Source organism: Grus americana, chromosome 3 (assembly GCF_028858705.1).
Source record: "Grus americana isolate bGruAme1 chromosome 3, bGruAme1.mat, whole genome shotgun sequence".
NCBI classification, from domain to species: domain Eukaryota; kingdom Metazoa; phylum Chordata; class Aves; order Gruiformes; family Gruidae; genus Grus; species Grus americana.
The window spans coordinates 35,867,796-35,885,440 of NC_072854.1; the positions used below are offsets into that span (position 1 = coordinate 35,867,796).

The window sequence follows — 17,645 nt, forward strand, 5'->3', positions numbered from 1 at the left end:
AACCTGTTCTAAGAAATAGGAGCTGTCTATATACAGAAACAATCTAAAAGTTGGGGAAATACATCTACGTGTTTGAGGCTTCTTGCAACCCATAGTAAAGTAATAGATTTTTAAAGACCCAAGGAGTATTGGGAGTTTCTACCATAACCACAGGCTACACAATTTCACCAGCCCTACTCCGACTCAAGAGTTTGTCGCTAGAGTCAGAATCAGGCCATGGAGGAGGGAGACAGGCAATATATTTTATCAGCCCAGCTGAGGCAGCTGGAAGAAAAGCAGACAGATCGATCCTCAGTGACATAAGAGAGACGTGCTGACCCATCCCAACTCATCCTCCCACATCCCTTTTTAAGCTACTCCACTGGTAAATTGCTTCCTCTGATAAAAATTTCCATCTTCTTTTTAACATGAACTTGGATGACTTCAGTGTTCAGCAGTTGGTCCTTGCATGTTTTTGTCTGTTCAATTAAAGAGTACCTGGCATCAGATGACTGCGGCCAAGATAGTTCTCTGTAGCCAGCAATCAAATAGCTTGCAATCAAGCTTCCTTCTTAACCTCTTTCCACAGGTAAAACAGACTTGCCATCTTCAACTCTTTACATCCTTATTCCTCCTTTTTTTGTGATATTTGATTTTATGGTCTCATTGGTTCTTCCTACACCATTCTCCTAATTTGTTCACCTTACATTACTTGAAGTTGGTGTAAGACTGAATGATGTATATGGATAGATGTCAGATATATATGATATACACATACATAATTATGTACAGATTTTTATATATATTGATACATATATATGGTATAATATGTATACATGTATATATTTGTATGTGTGATATATATAAATATATGTGAAACACAATCACAAAAAAAGGAAGGGAAGAATCTATCGTTCATGATTATGGTGGCTAGTATAAGAAGTAATAGGAAATTGCAGTCAGCAAGTTTCTTAGAACACATTTGGAAAACTTGTTTACTGTGAGAATAGTGAAGCTCTCAAGCTGTCTTACTTCTAGGAGAAACACAAAATAGAATTAGTGTAAAATCAGAGCTGCACATTTTATTTAAAAATCTACATATGTAACATAGCTGTTCACTAGTAAATTGCAGATGTACTCTACCATTTAATAAACTAATCAGCAGAAGCAAGGTAGGGGCAATTTGAAAGAGGAGCTGCCTCTACCTCTGCTGCATTGGCGAGGCAAAGCCTCAGGCTGACCTGATCCAGTGCTGGCACAGGGCTGCTCCCTGGGGGAGGTCAGGCTGGATGACTTCCAGAAGATCCTTCTCCAGCCAGCAGTTCTATGTGTCTTTGCATTAATGCAATAGGACTTCTGGACATAGCCATGAGGGATTAATAAATAGTAATGACCGAATTTTGGAAAGGTAGCTTTAGCTATCAAGGCAGTGAAGATTTTTTTTTGACCTTGATACAGGGTTGCCACTTAAGTATTGTAGATGGGTGGGAGTGGGGAGAATCACTATTTGGGTTAAAATCCCAGCAAGATTTGGATCCTGCCTTGTCGTGCAACTGGCCGGCACCACGTGTTAACAAAATAAGGGTGACCTGATTCTGGCAGTGTGCTGTTTGGCTTTCAGAATAAATTGCTGTAAAATCACAGGAATTAGAGAAAATGAGGATCAGACTAATGAAGTAAGAAAGAGATATGAGGGATTGCCAGGAATGTGGAAGAGCCTGGCGGAGAACAGGAAACAGCAGTGTTTCACCAGTCCAAATGCAGTTAAAGGGGGGATACAATGTGTTAGAAAGCAAAACTGATAGACTAAAGCAAATCTGTTTAGATTATTGATCAAGGCAAAATTTTGCCTTAGCACGTATGCAAGCAAAGTGGTACAATTCAATTACTATTATTGTTGTTCCTATTAGTTATCCAGTACAACTCGATAAAGATTCCTAGGAAACCCTGTGGATCCTATGATCCCCTCTACTCCGCTCTTGTGAGACCCCACCTGGAGTGCTGCGTCCAGCTCTGGGGGCCCCAGTACAGGAGAGACATGGAGCTGTTGGAGCGAGGCCAGAGGCGGGCCACGAAGCTGATCGGAGGGCTGGAGCACCTCTCCTATGAGGACAGGCTGAGAGAGTTGGGGTTGTTCAGCCTGGAGAAGAGAAGGCTCCGGGGAGACCTAATTGTGGCTTTCCAGTACCTGAAGGGGCCTACAGGAAAGCTGGTGAGGGACTGTTTATCAGGGACTGTAGTGACAGGACAAGGGGTAATGGGTTCAAGCTGAAGGAGGGTCGATTTAGATTAGATGTTAGAAAGAAATTCTTCCCTGTGAGGGTGGTGAGGCACTGGAACAGGTTGCCCAAAGAAGTTGTGGATGCCCCATCCCTGGAAGTGTTTAAGACCAGGTTGGATGGGGTTTTGGGCAACCTGGTCTTGGGTGTCCCTGCCCATGGCAGTGGAGTTGGAACTAGATGATCTTTGAGGTCCCTTCCAACCCTAACCATTCTATGATTCTACAATTCTATGATCTTCATGAGAATTTTCATTTAGCAGGAACACTCGGTGGCTTCTGTTCTAACGTTTGTTTCATGTAATAGAGTATTTGTATGACAGGACAGCTCTTACTAATCTAAAGATTTAATAAGAGGCTGAATTGCAGAGAAAAGCAGAAGGATATTTATTCTCTCCTCTTCATGTTAAATGAAGAGGTTTGTAGTTTGAGATTAATATTGGGTTTAAAGGACACCAGACCACTTCAGTAGAAGTAGGTTTGTAACAATCAGAGTGATGAAGTAAAGAATAGGGAAATTACTTCATTTGTTGCAGACAAGTTAGAATTAGAATCTTCAGTAAGTTTGGAAATTAGCCTGTATTAACACATTTGAGTTCAGCTTTTCCCTGATAACCACCTCTCTGACAGGCGATGTGACCGTATGGTGCAAAATGCATTTTTGTGCTATGGGAGTCTCAGCGAAATCCCAAACCTGTTCACTCTGTCTAGTCCCTCATTAGTGAAAATAAAAGACTCACAATCTCTCTCTGATGAGAGGAATTTGGGGGTCAACATTCAGCCATGGATACACGCAGAGAGCCTGGTCTGTGCTGATGAGTGCTGTTAACAGCGTTACAGCCTGTGCCAGGGCAGGATAGAGGATTTGGTGCTACGCGTGTCTCTGCTGCAGCAAAAAACAGGGAGGCTGCCTTAGCCTAGTTGCCTCTGCAACTAAGTATTTGCAGCATACACTAGATTTTCCCTATTAAAAATGTCTCTTTTGTCAAAATGGTATGAAGGATCCTAATGTAAATGAGATTCAAACCCATATTGCACACTGCAGTAATGCTAATTTGTTACAAAAGCGCTGCTGTTCAACACTCTGTTAATGAAATGGTGAGACATATCCATCTTGAAAGCACTGTGGGGAAAGGATGCTGAAGCAATTGATTAGGAAACAAGGAAAACTGAAAAGATATGTTTTTTATAAACCGATGCTAAATACGGGCAATTGTCTTCGGCTGCAGCTCTACAAAATTCAGATTTACTCCTCATTAAGGAAAAGGATATACTCTTTATTTGTTGTCACATTAGTCGACACCAGAACAGTCATTTAATGAATCATAATTAGGTTTTCCTAGATCTAAACTGGAAAGGAAAACAAAACTGCACAACCTCACTAGTGTGGGCCACAGAAACTAGATATTTTACCCTGCAAATTCTCAAGAGTTAGTTTTGTTTACCAATTGTCATTCTGTTCTCCATTGCTTTTGCAATGCCAGTTGCAAAATCCAACCTTATCTTTATTTAACATAATATTTTTATGTGGCAATAGCAATCACGGATGTTATGTAGTCAGAATTCCTGTAAGACCAGTCAGAAGTAGGAAGTCATATTGCACAGCACTTGAGATTTATCTAGCCAATAATAACATGGTTACTTGTAAAACAGTGAATGGAAATAAAGGTATTACTTACTGTGTTTCGTTTTGGTTTGTTTTTCTTATAGCAGGAAGTTCAGCGATAAAGTCAGTTATTAATAAGGCAGTGGCAGCTTTGAGGGTCTGGTTATTTCTATTAATTTGAAACAGAAAATATTTCAAATCTTTGAGATAATCTTAAAAATCAGAATTCCTCTTATAAGGAAAATTGTGGGTATTACAAGTCAGTGCTCTCCTTAATCGAACTATTAATTTGTTTCTTTTGGAACTTTTTTTAAGCAAAAGGAACTGGCACACATCTCAGATGTCTAGTGTTTTGTCAATATGTGCTGCCTTGGGATCCTTGTCTCTCAGAACAGAAAACTGAGCAGACTTTTTTCCATGTGATTAGGACCTTCTGCAAATCTTCACCCTCTTCTCCTTCACGTCCCCCATTTAACCATGTGCTGTTTTGCTGAAAACACCTCCCTCCTCCTGTCCTTACACCAACAGTTTCCTCTGAGCTACAATTTCCTTGTTTCACCTTTCAGATGTATCTTCCATTCCTTTTCCTCACTGGCTTTTTTGCAGTCCCTCTATTGCTTTTGTGAAAGGTCTCCTTGGCACATGCCTACGATGTTCTTGAACTTTGCATCGTCTCCTGTCACTGCGTCGTTTCTCTCCCTGTTCTTCCATCCACACACTCAGAAATCAATCAGCACTGATTACCCGCTGCATCTACAGGGGGTTCAGAGCTGCCGTTTTGAAAGAAAAATTGTGGAGGAATTCAGACTTCAAAGGGGGTCTCATTCTGTTGGATCAACGTGGAGTGAGAACGTTAGGGTAACTTACTGTTCTCCAAAATGAATGCTCCCACCAGTCGATACCTGAATAACAGACCTTGCAGAACATGTTTCATTTCAAACCAGTAAAATGCCTACTTTGTCCTCTCTTGAAAAAACTAAATGGTATCAACAAAAGCAAGGGAAGGCTGTTGTTATTTTAATTATTGTTATTGCTGGCAAATAAAACACTGGAGAAAGCTAAAGGTTTGTGTTCACAATCTGGCATATTCAAATAATGCAGATGCTATCACAGAAAATTATTTAAATGCCTAATCAGCCTATAGCCACAAAATAATAAGACGTTAAGCCAAGGAATCTTTGGGGTCACATTGATTTATTTAACAGTTGATGCATTTCATATGATCACAGCAAGCAAACAGAATTGATTTAGAGTTGCTATTTATGGAGATCAGCTCACCAGGAGTTGTAACCATTCGGTTGCCTGGAAGACCGTCTCACACGGCATTACAAACGCGCAATGCAGACTGACAAACTTCTGTGATTATTTACCCTGGTCGTGGCACCAACAGATCAGTGCTGCTGTGCCTTTCTGGTAAACTGTGATCCTGTTTATTTGCTCACCGTCAGCAGATCATAGAAGAGTCTCTTCTTGTGGGGAGTCCAGCTTGATTCAGGAGAAATCAAAATGCAAGGGGTGAGGGAACTGAGGAAAGCGAAGTTTGAGAAGAGTGAAGATTAAAGTTTGGAGGAGGTGAAAGCAGAGCACTGGAGCATGGTGTTTTCAGCACTACTTAATGCTTAGGAGCTCACACATCATAAATAGGAGACATATCAAAAAATGCAAAGCAAACTTTTAGCTCTTGGTTCTCTCAGATAATTTTGGAGGTTTCTTGAAAGTTTGGGAAATCGGCTTGTCATTAAAGCACAGGAATCTGAAAAAATGTATTTTACAATCAGGAGAAAAGCAATGCCTGGTATACTGTGTTAATGTTGCCTTTGAAACCTAGCTGTAGGGGGATATTGTAATGGGATGTCCTGCTTGTCTAGCTTGGCAAAAGGGTATGCAGGCTGGTTCTTGTCAGTTGTGTGCTACACCAGAAAATGTTACAACGTTCAGTAGAAGCATTTCAAAAATGCAATCTTTGAATTGCAGTTTGCAAAAACAACAGTTGGTGGCACTTTGAAACAATTTTTATTTCTAAATGTGCATTTTCTGATTGTAGGTGTGTAGAGGATTACATTAAAATATTAAATCACTAGTCTACAGTGATTCAAATTACGGTAACGATACAGAACTTATCAACTGTCTTCTGCACAGTGCACAGACAGCTTGCTTAAACAGAATCTGAAGATCTGCATTTGTAAAAACAAGGGAAGGTGCTCAGGGAGATTAATTCTTCTTTAAAAATGTCAGAGAGAAATTACCAGAAGAGACAGTAATGACAAAGATAGCAGGGGAAGTCACTGCAAACTGCGTAGTTTACTCCAGTCCGCAGAGGCACCAAGGGCTGCAGTGGCATGGCACGTTTCTGTGGACAGCTTGCCATCACCGAGTTTACATTTTAAAGTTCAGTGATTTTTTTTTGTTTGTTTGTTTTGTTATGGCACTGATGTGCATGGTATGTAACATGCATATAGACTTCTTTTTTAACCAGTATCTACTAAATAAACAGACATTTCCCAGGATCTTAATCCCCAAGAAATGTGAGGGAGAAGAACAGAGAGAGACTGCCATAGCCATTACAGAAGAGTCAAGCATTTACCCATGGTGTTTCCATCAATCGAGTGCAATTACACCACCTGCACAGGAGCTGCAGCATGTCTGATATCACAGAGGGAAACCAGAGCATTACTGGAGAAACCTGATGGTTTGAAAGATATTCTCTATATGTTATCACATACCTATTATCAATTCATTATATTTAAAGTAGCTGATAAACGAAACCTCTTTCCTTAGAGATTACATGGATCCTTTCTCTCATGGGCCAGTTTCTTTTGGGCCGTTTCAATTCCAGAAGGGACACATCACCTCTTGGTCACAGAGAAAGCCCTGAACACCAGGACAACTTGCTGCATTAGCTGCAGCCATTTGTTCAAAGAACTGGATGTCCAGACCACAGCTGGTGCTTGGCAATCTTTACAGCTTGGCCAAAGGAGCTTCAGTGCCTTCTGCTCCATCTCTAATTCTTGCATATTGGAAACGAGAAGTCTATGTCAACAGAGGATAATAAATCCGGAACTACTACGGGGCTCTGCCCTTCCCCATCATCCTGCAGATCAGTTGCAAATAATTCCTGTTTGCTGTCTTGACCCTGAATATGTAAGTCTTGACAGTATAATCCGTAAGTGATTCTTATTTTGCTTTCTAAATGACATGGTTTGCAGTTATTAATAGTTCTTTATATTGGCCAGTTTGGGTTCTGTGGCAAAATGTTTCCCTCGGCTTCAGACAATTGTTGCTTGATGCATTTACAAATATGGTCTTACCTGGGAATATTTTGCTGCTTTCCCATTTGATTCCACAGAGCTGTTTGCACCGAGGGGAGAGCTTGACGCATCCAGTGTTATAAAGCAAGTCTCCTTACCGTGAACAGTAATGCTGCCTGGCATTCTAGATTTTCCATAACGTGCTGCTAGATTTGATATAACTGTGAGCTAAATACTGATTTGAAGTGTGCTGGCTTTCATATACTTCCACGTACCTCAACCTTTTGTAATGTTCTTGTTTCAACTACCTTCGTGTAATGCCTAGGCAGCCCAGCAATGCCCACAAGTTTTGTGCCTTAGCATCTTTCTGAATGCTTGATACCCCTGCATATCCCTCCTACAGCAGAATACTTCTTTCAGTCTGAAAACTGAAGCTTTTGCTTCAGTTTGAGCTGATGTTTTGGGGCTTCTCAAGACAGTTCTCTCCAGTGCCTAATTCAGCATTTTGTGCCTGCACCCACAAGAGATGGTTTGCTGATGCTAATGTTCTTTTGTACGCCTGATCTTGTGCTTGCAGATGGCTCAGGAATTCTTTGTTTAGGCATTTTTTATACCTGGCTGGATGGTGAATCAATTTGCACACACTGGTGCTTTCAGTTCAGGTGTGGATGCAGAAATACCTCTTTCCTACCTGACTTTTACCTTGCCTGCATGCAGACTTTTGACCCACCCTTTATACTGAACGCCAACCAAGGTAGTCATTTCTGGCTCAGCAGGTACTATCCTTCATTACATTTCTGACCTGCAGGCTTAATTGTTTTTATCATGCTAGAGATAATTCTTTTGATCATGTTCTCTGTCTGTGCAGCTGTATCAGCTGTACAGCTGTACCTGCTCCCAGTGTGGCTGGCAATGTTGTTGCTTCAGCTGGAAGCTCGGGGCTGCAACCTGGGACCCCCTGACTCTGATCTGTATTTTTGTTGTTGTTGTTGGTGGTTGGTTCCTTTTTTTCTTTTTTTCCTGTTTTTTTCCTTTTTTTTTTTTTTATCTTGAGCATCACACTTCTGGTCTCACAATCCTATTTGTAACTGCCATTGCCCCCAATTTCTGACCTGCCAACCACTCTCATAGACCGGTGGTTTTGAATAATTTAGCCTGTTATTAATGCAGGCTCTGAAGTGCCTGTTCTGAGTAGTTGTAAATCTGTGTCCCCTTCAGTGCTTTCCTGCAACTCTGATCTGGGACCCAATTTCTTCCTCCTCCCAAGTCAAGTTTTGTGATCCCTCAACAGTATTGTCTGTTTCAGTGGGTGCCCGTTGTCAGAAAAGCATCTGGTGAACCATACTCCACCTGAGTGAAAGTATCTGATATTTTTCACTATCTCTTTGCACTCTCCAAGGAAGAGAGGCAATACATTTTAGTGGGCATCACTCCCTGAAAATATTTAAGTCCCCTATGCTGTCCATGAAGAGAAAGAGGTGCCTCTATTTGGTGGATGACAATACCCTCTGTAGCATTTGAAAAGCACATCTCTCCTTCCACTGACTATAAAGCTCCCTTTATAGGGAATATCTGTCATTATATTAAGGGGACTGGATCACTCTCACCCTCCTTTATTCCTTCTTTCTCTTTGTCCCTTCCCTTCCTCTCGTTACTTCCTCCCTAGGCCAGGTGCCAAAAATGCTGGCGAGGCAGTATCATCTCAGCTATTAGCTTATTGTCAAACCGGCTTCCACCTCTTTCATTTCAGAGAGCACTGCAATTGAAATTCCTCTTATTTTAGGCAGTGGTAGTATTTTAAACTCAGAACTATGTAAAGAACTGGAGATAACGCTGAACTGCTTAGCTGCGAAGGGGTGGTTACAGAGCAAGTGAGGAAATGTTTTCATATCTCCTATGTAGGCAGATTCTCACCTAGAAAAAGCCGGCGTTTCTGCCAAAATATTCAGAATCTCTTTGGCATCTACCACAAGACAATTGTCAGACTTGATTGGTCCAGCAGGGAAACGCTTTTGCTTTCATTTCTATGTGTTTGGTGCCAGCATATTTCCCTAACAGTGATGCGAGAGGTGACCGGATGAGTTCATTGACCGTGGAGATGCCTACACAGGGAATCTCTTCCCTTCTTCAGCAGAGGTGAGTGGAAGCCTTGCAGTCGCTCCCGAGCAGGATGGGTTGCCAGTGTGCTCAGTTTTTTTTAGAAGTCCCCAGGTTGCATGTGCTGGTGCTGCTTAAGTGTTGCAAGTGGCAGGATGGGTGAGTCCAGGCTCTGCTCTGGAGCCAGAGCTCCCAGGTGAGACACCTGGGAGATGTCCTGGCTGGGGACACTCAGCTTGAACTATGCCTTGTGCTGTGTTTCTCTATTTTGTCAACAAGACTAAAAATCAGGGATTTCAGGGACACGGGAGTCCCAAATTTCTCTTTAACACTTTGGTAACTAGGTGATAAGTAAAACGCGGCTCTGCATTTAGTAAACCAGAGAAACTTGATTAACTCACTGTTCACTTCTGTTGTGCCTATTTTGTCAAGCATTAGGGGGCAATAGCAGGAGAGGGGAGAGAATATGGATTATAACATTTCTATATGGACCCTGCTTGTTCGTGGCTTACTTCCACGCATTTGAATGTTCAAACAATGGGACTGCAGTGGGAGATTTGCTTGGTTTTGTTCTAAAGGTGGAGAATTATAAAGAAAGTAGGACTCCAGTGAGAGATGCTTCAGCCCTTAAAATGTTTTAATTTGTCAGTTATCAACTAATCAAGAATAATCATGAGCAGGGAGCCTAAGGATGAAGCTAAAAGGGAAATGCTGAGTGGACACAAAGAGGGGACTGGTTTGCCTCAGGTAACCTGAGCGATGGTTTGCAGTCTGAAGTATTAACAAGGAGAACAACGAGGCACAGTGTTATCCAGGAAGGCTAAGGGAAGTGTTTTATGAAGGCTGACTGTGGAGTTGCTGACCCCAACAAAGAAGGATTTCTTATACCATCCTAAATGTGTAAATTAAATTTTAAAGAAAAATATAGAAAGTGAAACGTAGTATCTTTTGATTTGTTAATAGAGAAATGCTGCACAGCATGTCTCATAAGCAGTATAGCAAGTGTCACTAAGCACCAGGAATGAGAGAGAAAACAATTATCCTTTGGGAGATGGAGTGTATTGGGCAATTGAGCATCTCCTGCACAGGAAACCTCTTGCACAGAATCAGTGTTGGTTTGTTTGGCTTCAGTATGAAAACATTTTCTTAACATTCACTTTTTTTTCAGAATCAATACTTAAATTTCTCAGTGATCTCCTTAATTGCTGTGTTCTCTATCTGAAAATATCTATTTAAACTTTGTTGCATCTTCCCAGCAACCTGTTCTGATGCACATCTCCCTGCCCAGGTGATACCAGAGATCTGTTTGGCTTTGCAGATCATAGAATCATAGAAACGTTTGGGTTTGGGTTGGAAGGGACCTCAAAGATCATCTAGTTCCAAAACCCCTGCCATGGGCAGGGACACCCTCCACTAGACCAGGTTGCCCAAAGCCCCATCCAACCTGGTCTTGAACACTTCCAGGGATGGGGCCTCCACAACCTCTCTGGGCAACCTGTTCCAGTGCCTCACCACCCTCACAGTAAAGAATTTCTTCCCAATATCTAAATCTACCCTCTTTCAGTTTAAAACCATTACCCCTTGTCCTATCATTAGGTGCCCTTATTTATTTATAAAAATAAAATACAGAGTTATTTTTCCATTTTAACATGAATTCAGCTGCCAAGACCAGCATCTTCATTACCCCGCTTTATTGTGCATGCATGCTAAATCCATTATTCATGCTATCTCTATGTCATTGGCAGAAATATGCCTACGTGCTCCTTCAGAAATAGGTTGTCATTACATAACCTCACCTAAGCAGCCATAATACTATCAGTACACGTATGCAGCATGGCTCGAAAAGAAATGAAAACATTTTTATGGAACATTTCTTTTCAGGTAACACCATATGTTAGAGTTGTGAGTCTGCAAGTATTAAAAGCTGACTTAGAAGGTGATATGTTTTTATCTCTTGCTGTTTGGGAGCCAGTCTTAGTTGTCTGTTAATGATAAGCAAACAAGCCACCAATGATGTCCCAGTAAAATAACACAAAGAAAGAAGAGCTGGTTCCTATATGTGGTTACCCATCTAAAAACTAGAAAAGCTTCTTCCAAAACAGAAAACTATATCTGTAAGGTGTAGACCTAGCCTTCCAAAAACGTACTTGTTGTCTCATCTGCAAAGTATTTCCTGCCTGGGGGAGCGGTGGCCCTGTCATTGTGGGCTGCTCACACAAGTAAAGGGTTTCCTGATATCCAATTGTCTCTTGTCTATCCAAAAAACAAAACAAGCAATCAGACAACAAACAAGTTATTTGCATAGAAGAAGGCTCTTTAAAAAAAAAAAAAACAAAAAACCAAACAAACAGGTGAACAACATGGTATCTGTTAACCCTGTTCAGACCAAAAGGTCAGCAAAAAAATAAAAAAGCTTTTGACATATCTGAGCAGACACGGGCTTTTGCAGACACTGTCAGATTTTTTTATTTCACTTGCCTTCCTGGGTGAGACAATCGCTCAAAAATGGGATCAATGACTTTGATCAATACCTTGCCCAATATGGTGAAAGGTCATATATCATTGTCTCCTGGTGCTAGCGTAATTTGCAAACAGACGTTCCTTGTCCTGGAGCCCTGCCCAGGGATTCAAGCAGGAAGGGAATGCCACTCTGCTGGGCAGGCACAAAATAAAATAGTCCACACTTACCATTGAAATAGGAAGGAGCTGTGACAGCAGTAAAACATAGGTAGCAAAGGCTTGTGAGGGAAGGGGTAAGTGAAAATAATGGCAGAGGAATGGCAGGGTAAGGCAGTGCCTTTGAGACGCTGTTCCCCGAGGCTGAGAAATGTCTGTAAGGGGCAGCTCATTAGAAGACTGCAGCTGTTTCTAACACCTAAAGCAATAAGCAGATTTTTCAGAGGAGCTGGTGCCTGAGTATTTCTGAAAATCTCCCTTTAGCATGACTGCGGGACCCACAAGCTACTGACTGCTCCTGAAAACTTGGCTTTTGCTTAGCTGTTGACATGGAAGCTAAACCCATCCGAAAGTCTGTGTTTCGGTGTGGCTGCTTGCAGCGAGTCAGTGCGCGTTCCTCATCCATGTCCATTACCAGACCCTGTTGTGTCCTAGATGTGGGAATTACTGATGTCGTCAAAGGTTAATAGCTAAAGAAATAATTTCATTTGTAGGTACCCTCAACTGACAAGCTGTTAATCACATCCCAGGAGAGCTTGCCAGCTTGCGTTTTTGAAGATGCAAGGAAATAATGTTATTGCTTGGTATTTGTTTTACAGCACTGTCTAATGAGAGTGGGCGTCTTGCTATTCTATACAGTGTCCAGATATGAAATACAGCAGTGCCTGTCTTGAAGTATTACTCTGTTTTGGCACACTTTTTCAGGAAAATGGCATACATTTATTATACCCCGTATATAGCGAAAGCTCTGATCTTTGATTAGGTTATTAAATTGACTCACGCTCAAAGGGAAAACAAAATATTTATTTGCGAGTGAAGATAAAAAATGAAATTAAATTGAGGTTCACAGAATGCGATGGATTTCAGAAATCAGAGCTCAAAAGGAAACATTGCATCCTAAATATTTTATTAATAACTATAATTGCTTTAAGTATAGCATACCTGGGCTAGTGGTATTTATTGTTTTGCTTCAGGAACACATTTAATTTCTCAATTGTCTCAAGTGACAAACATTGCTTTCTGTGAAGTCAACATGAGGATATCATCAGGAAGGAATCTAAAATAATACAATCCCTTTCATCGAGTGCCATGAAATGTTTATTAGCTGTTTCAGCCACTGTGTGCAAGTCCATTCATCTGACTGTCACTGGGATGTAGATACACCATAGAATAGATAATGAAACTGCTTGGGTTACACTATTTCCAAATTCTTCAGTTAGCACTTCTTCTCTAAAACTGGAGAAATCTTCTGTGATGCACCTTCTGTGATGGTACCATGATCCAAATTCACAATATACAGTTATGAATTATTGACCATTCTTGGCCATTCTGAATATTGAAACATACCTCATAAGCATACATGTCACCAATTTTCTTCAATTAGTGTGAGATGCTGTCAAAGCAACACCAACTCTTCTGCGCAGATTGCAAGAATTATATCTTTCTTTACATTCATTGTGGGTAAATAGAGCCATGATAATCTGCAAATGAAGAATTATGGTGGCAAATCCATTAGCTGAATCCTTGTCTCACAGGTATAACTGTAGTCCAAAAACAATAAAGATGAACTGGATTTACTTCTACTCAAAAATTACAAATGAAAAATAGATGTTAAAGAAAGCAGATCTTGGAAACGGGTTTTGTATAGCTTTTTCAAGTGGAGTATTGCACCATTGAAATAATCCAAATAACCCTAATTCAAGTCATATTAACATTTTTGAGACCAAAACCCTTGACATGACTAAGTCTTATATAGTACAAATTTTACATTAAAAGCCAATCTGAGAAAATTATACTAGATGATACTAGACTAGATTGTGATTCCATGGAGTATCCATTGTGATACATTGAGTATCCTTTCCTTCCTAAATGAAAATTCATTGGATTCAGTCTGTTATTTGAAGAGCAAAGTACTTCTTAATGAAATAACGGCCCATATGAGTGACACTGTGAAGATCCTGACCCACCTGAAGATGAAACAGTACCAGGTTTGTTATTCCAGAGAAACTCTTCCTCACTGTTCATGTGTTCTGCCACCACTAAAGGTGCTATTACCACATAAACACACAAACCAGACCTTGACAATATTCAATTGATCAAGAAGAAGAAAAATGTCAGTGACTGTAGTGCCTAAATGCACAGTTTTTTTCCTAAGAAATGGCCTGCTTTCATCTTATGCCAAATGGTTCATATTTTTATGTAACACCTAAGAGGTCTTGAAATCCCACATTGTCCTCCAAAATACAAGTTCTTTACAATGCAGCTATTATTAAAGCCTTTAGCAAAGGTCTTGATTTCAAAATAAATGAATGGAAGCCTGAATCTACATCCCAGTCCCAGTCCAAGATGCTGACTCAAGTGAACATTGTGAATCTCTTATTTTGTCAATATGCACCCTTTAAAACATGAAGATCAATTTTGCAAATAAGAATCCAGTTGTCTCCAAAACTGAATAAGTAATCCCAAATTGGTGTTTGAATAATTCAGCAATTTTAAAAAGAAACTTATTAAATATTTCCAGCTATGGAAAATCCTTATGTACCATAAATCTAAATCCCCTAAGCAAATTTGCCACAAATATAATATCATATATCTCTTAAGACCACTCTTCACCATTGCACCAACATGTTGTCCAAGGGGATTTTGTTTAAGGAGGCTAGAGGTAACAACTTTTTATTTAATAATGAATAATTTATTGCAATGTTAACTACAAAGAGCCCACTCCTACTCTATAACCATTAAAATGCAGGAAGTCACCTATTCAATAATGCAGAATTGTTGTGTATTAAAAATTTAAATCTATAAATATTAATAGAACACAGGTCAGTCTCTTAACTAACAGAGGTAGTTGTACACATAGCTATCATTGTAAGCCTTAAGGGTCACGCATTTGTTATGGCATAGAGCAAAACAGACATGATAAAAGGCAGTTGTCTGAGAGAGGAATTCTGATCCTTTTTTCAGATGAAGGATATGGACAATAAATCCTAGACTAATCCAGGGGTCTGTGGTTGGGAAGGAAACGCTCCTATTTCAATCAAACAAGTCAATGTGCTGGAGTCAGCTTTACAAGGGCATGGCATAAAGGTGTTTATAACTAACAGCAGCCAAAGTCACCTTCTGCAGCCTTGCTCCTTCACACCACTTTGACCATATCAAGAGGTCAGAAGCATGATACTGCTTTTCAGTCCCTTGGTCTGAAAAGACCTGGCCAGTGTATGCCAAAAGTATTCAATACCAACAGAGAGGTGATTGCCATACAGGAGACGAGAAGGAAACTCCTGGGTTATTGCAGTCTGGGTATTCACTTTCCCCAGAAATGGGGAAGCAGAGTGGGTTGTGAGAGAGCTTTGAGTGATGCTCATCAGCGTAAAGCAAACCTGAAGTACTGGAAGGCTACAGCTAGCTCCTCGGAAGTGATTCCTCTTAGATGTGTCAGCAGTTTCTGGATGCACGTAGCATCACCCTTATTTCTGGCTAGGTAAAAACAGATTCTTTGTTGTAGTAGAGATACATGGTCCTTTGCAGCCTTAAACAAATTTGTATCCCTTGAGCACCCTCCAGCTCAGCCAGGGTAGCTAGTTAGCTACATCCGTGAGTGGTAACCTACATGAAAGACTTGACAGACTTTTCAGGGCTGTGTCTAGAGAAAAATGTTTCCTTCTTCACTCACTCTCTCTCAGCTGCACTGGGAAACCACTGGAACATGGCCATGCTGTTATACAGCCTTATTTATGTTTGCCACACTGATGGCTGATTAACCATGGCTTACAAACACCATGTAATACTGCAAGTGGAGGCAGAAACAGATGTCTGCTGCACACAGCCGAAGGGTGAGTAGTGGGTGCCTGGCTGTCCTCTCCAGCTCCCTGGGACAGGTCTGCTGCCAAATGCTGCAGGGGGGATGTGCATGCCTACCCACAGTGCACGTCTCTCAGGGCACCCGCCTGGGCTGTGTGGTTGGAAACAAGGCAACAGCTGTTTTACGCCATATTTTCCACCTCTGTAGAATCGGTTATGCTTGTTTAGAAGAAGCATTTATTGAGAAGAGGCTGGGGGCAGGGCAGGACATGTCACTGTCATGGTGTCAGGTGAGAATTTATGGTACAGCTCTGAGGTCAGAGACACTGGGAACTCCACCAGGCCCCTGGCCCACAGCTGTGCCATGGCGCTTTGCTCGCAATTTTGAATTTCGTTCCCTTGAGATAACACTGACCTCAAGCCTGTCTTTTACTTGGATTAGAAGTATGTGAAGGTGCCCCTGAGCATACACAGGAATGGACTACAGAAAGGGGTCGAGATCTCATGCTCTTCTTAGACAACCTTTCCTGTTGCCACTGTCAGAAACAAAAATAGGAATAAACAGACCACTGGTCTGTCCAAGGAGGGCATCTCTTATGTTCCTATGACTGCTTCCATCCCTGGCCTGTTCCGAGATATTCCTCCCCCAGCTTTGTGAGAATACAAATGCAAAAATAGGAGCATCTTACTGCAGTCTTAAATGGTCGCCTTATTTGGGAAACGTTTCTTGGTATCCACTATCTGCCTGTCTTTCTCAGAAAGTCCACCAACACAATTGCCTCTGGGTGAAAACATTGAAAGGAGATAAAGGAAAAGAAACAATTAAGGCAGCTTTGCCATGGCCATAGGAAGCCTTCAGAGGACCTGAGGGTCTGTCCACATTTGGTGGTATTGTTTGGGATGTGATGCCAGACTGGGCAAGGTTACATATCCATGTTGTGAAAGACAGGGAACATCCTGAAGACCTTGGAGAGGGAGGAAAGGCATCAGCTCTGTGATATCCTTGTTAAGAAAGGGTATGAGGGGGACACAGACATCCTGGAGACAGCAATCTGAGCTCTCTGACCCAAGGCAAACAGCACAAGCCATGAGACAAGACCCACTGAAAAAAAAGGAAGGAGTCTCAGGTAGGTGCATTTCTGCATATCTTTTTCTTTCCTTTTACTTTTTCTTACAGGCTGTTGGTTCTTCCTCCTGTCCCCCTCAGGTAGAGCATTAAGAAACTGCAGGCCAGAGCATAGGAATATTTTCCAACAGGCTACCAAGAAAGCTGATCTTCTCACATATGTTGCCCTTTGGCAGAATCAGGAAAGCACATATGTTTTCACCATTTCTCAGAACGACAATGTTGAACACCTTCCCAAACTGCTCTGCGAAGTGCTCCTTTGGCCCTGCTCCTTGATGAAGCCATCAGCACCTGGGTCAGAGGACCACGGCCTCTCTGGGCCCTCTGAGAAATGCACCAGGCAGAGTCACCTCATCCATATTCAGCAACGTTCATTGTGCTGAGACTGTTTTCTAGGACACTCGATAGCTCACGTGGGGCTGTCAAATCTCCAGGCTTTGAGAAGCACTCTCCGATGTTTGCCCTGCTGGAATACGCTGAACTGGCTTGAAACAAAGCTGGTCCATTTGATAGGTTTAGGAACAGGTGCACAGAGTTTTCTCACTGCTGTTTTCCTGGCTTGTGCCTCCTTTAAAAACTGTCTGTCTTGTTCCTTATCAGAGCTTATAGCTGGTGTATTGTACAGAGTCAACTTCTCCACATCTGCTGAAAGCTCAAACTTCATTGGAAAAATAGGAGAAATGGGCAAGGGAAAAGTCTTTTTGTTTGCTTGTTGTTTTGGGGGGAGGTTTTTATTTGTACAAGGTCCAAGGCTGGTGCATGAACAGTTAGAGAAACTAGCCCATATAGGGAGAAAAGAGGAACAACAGGTTCAAACATTGGTTTGAAATTGAA

The 17,645-nt window shown here is 41.4% G+C and overlaps 1 protein-coding gene across 2 annotated transcripts in view; it reads left to right on the forward strand.

Annotated features, from left to right (window-relative positions):
* The first annotated feature begins 8,912 nt into the window (after window positions 1–8,912).
* MEI4 (meiotic double-stranded break formation protein 4) overlaps window positions 8,913–17,645 on the forward strand; it is a 148,537-nt gene continuing 139,804 nt past the window's right edge. For both annotated transcript variants that reach the window (XM_054821875.1, XM_054821876.1), the window contains exon 1: window positions 8,913–9,247. The gene's annotated coding sequence lies outside the window, so the exon portion shown is untranslated. The remainder of the gene's footprint in view (window positions 9,248–17,645) is intronic.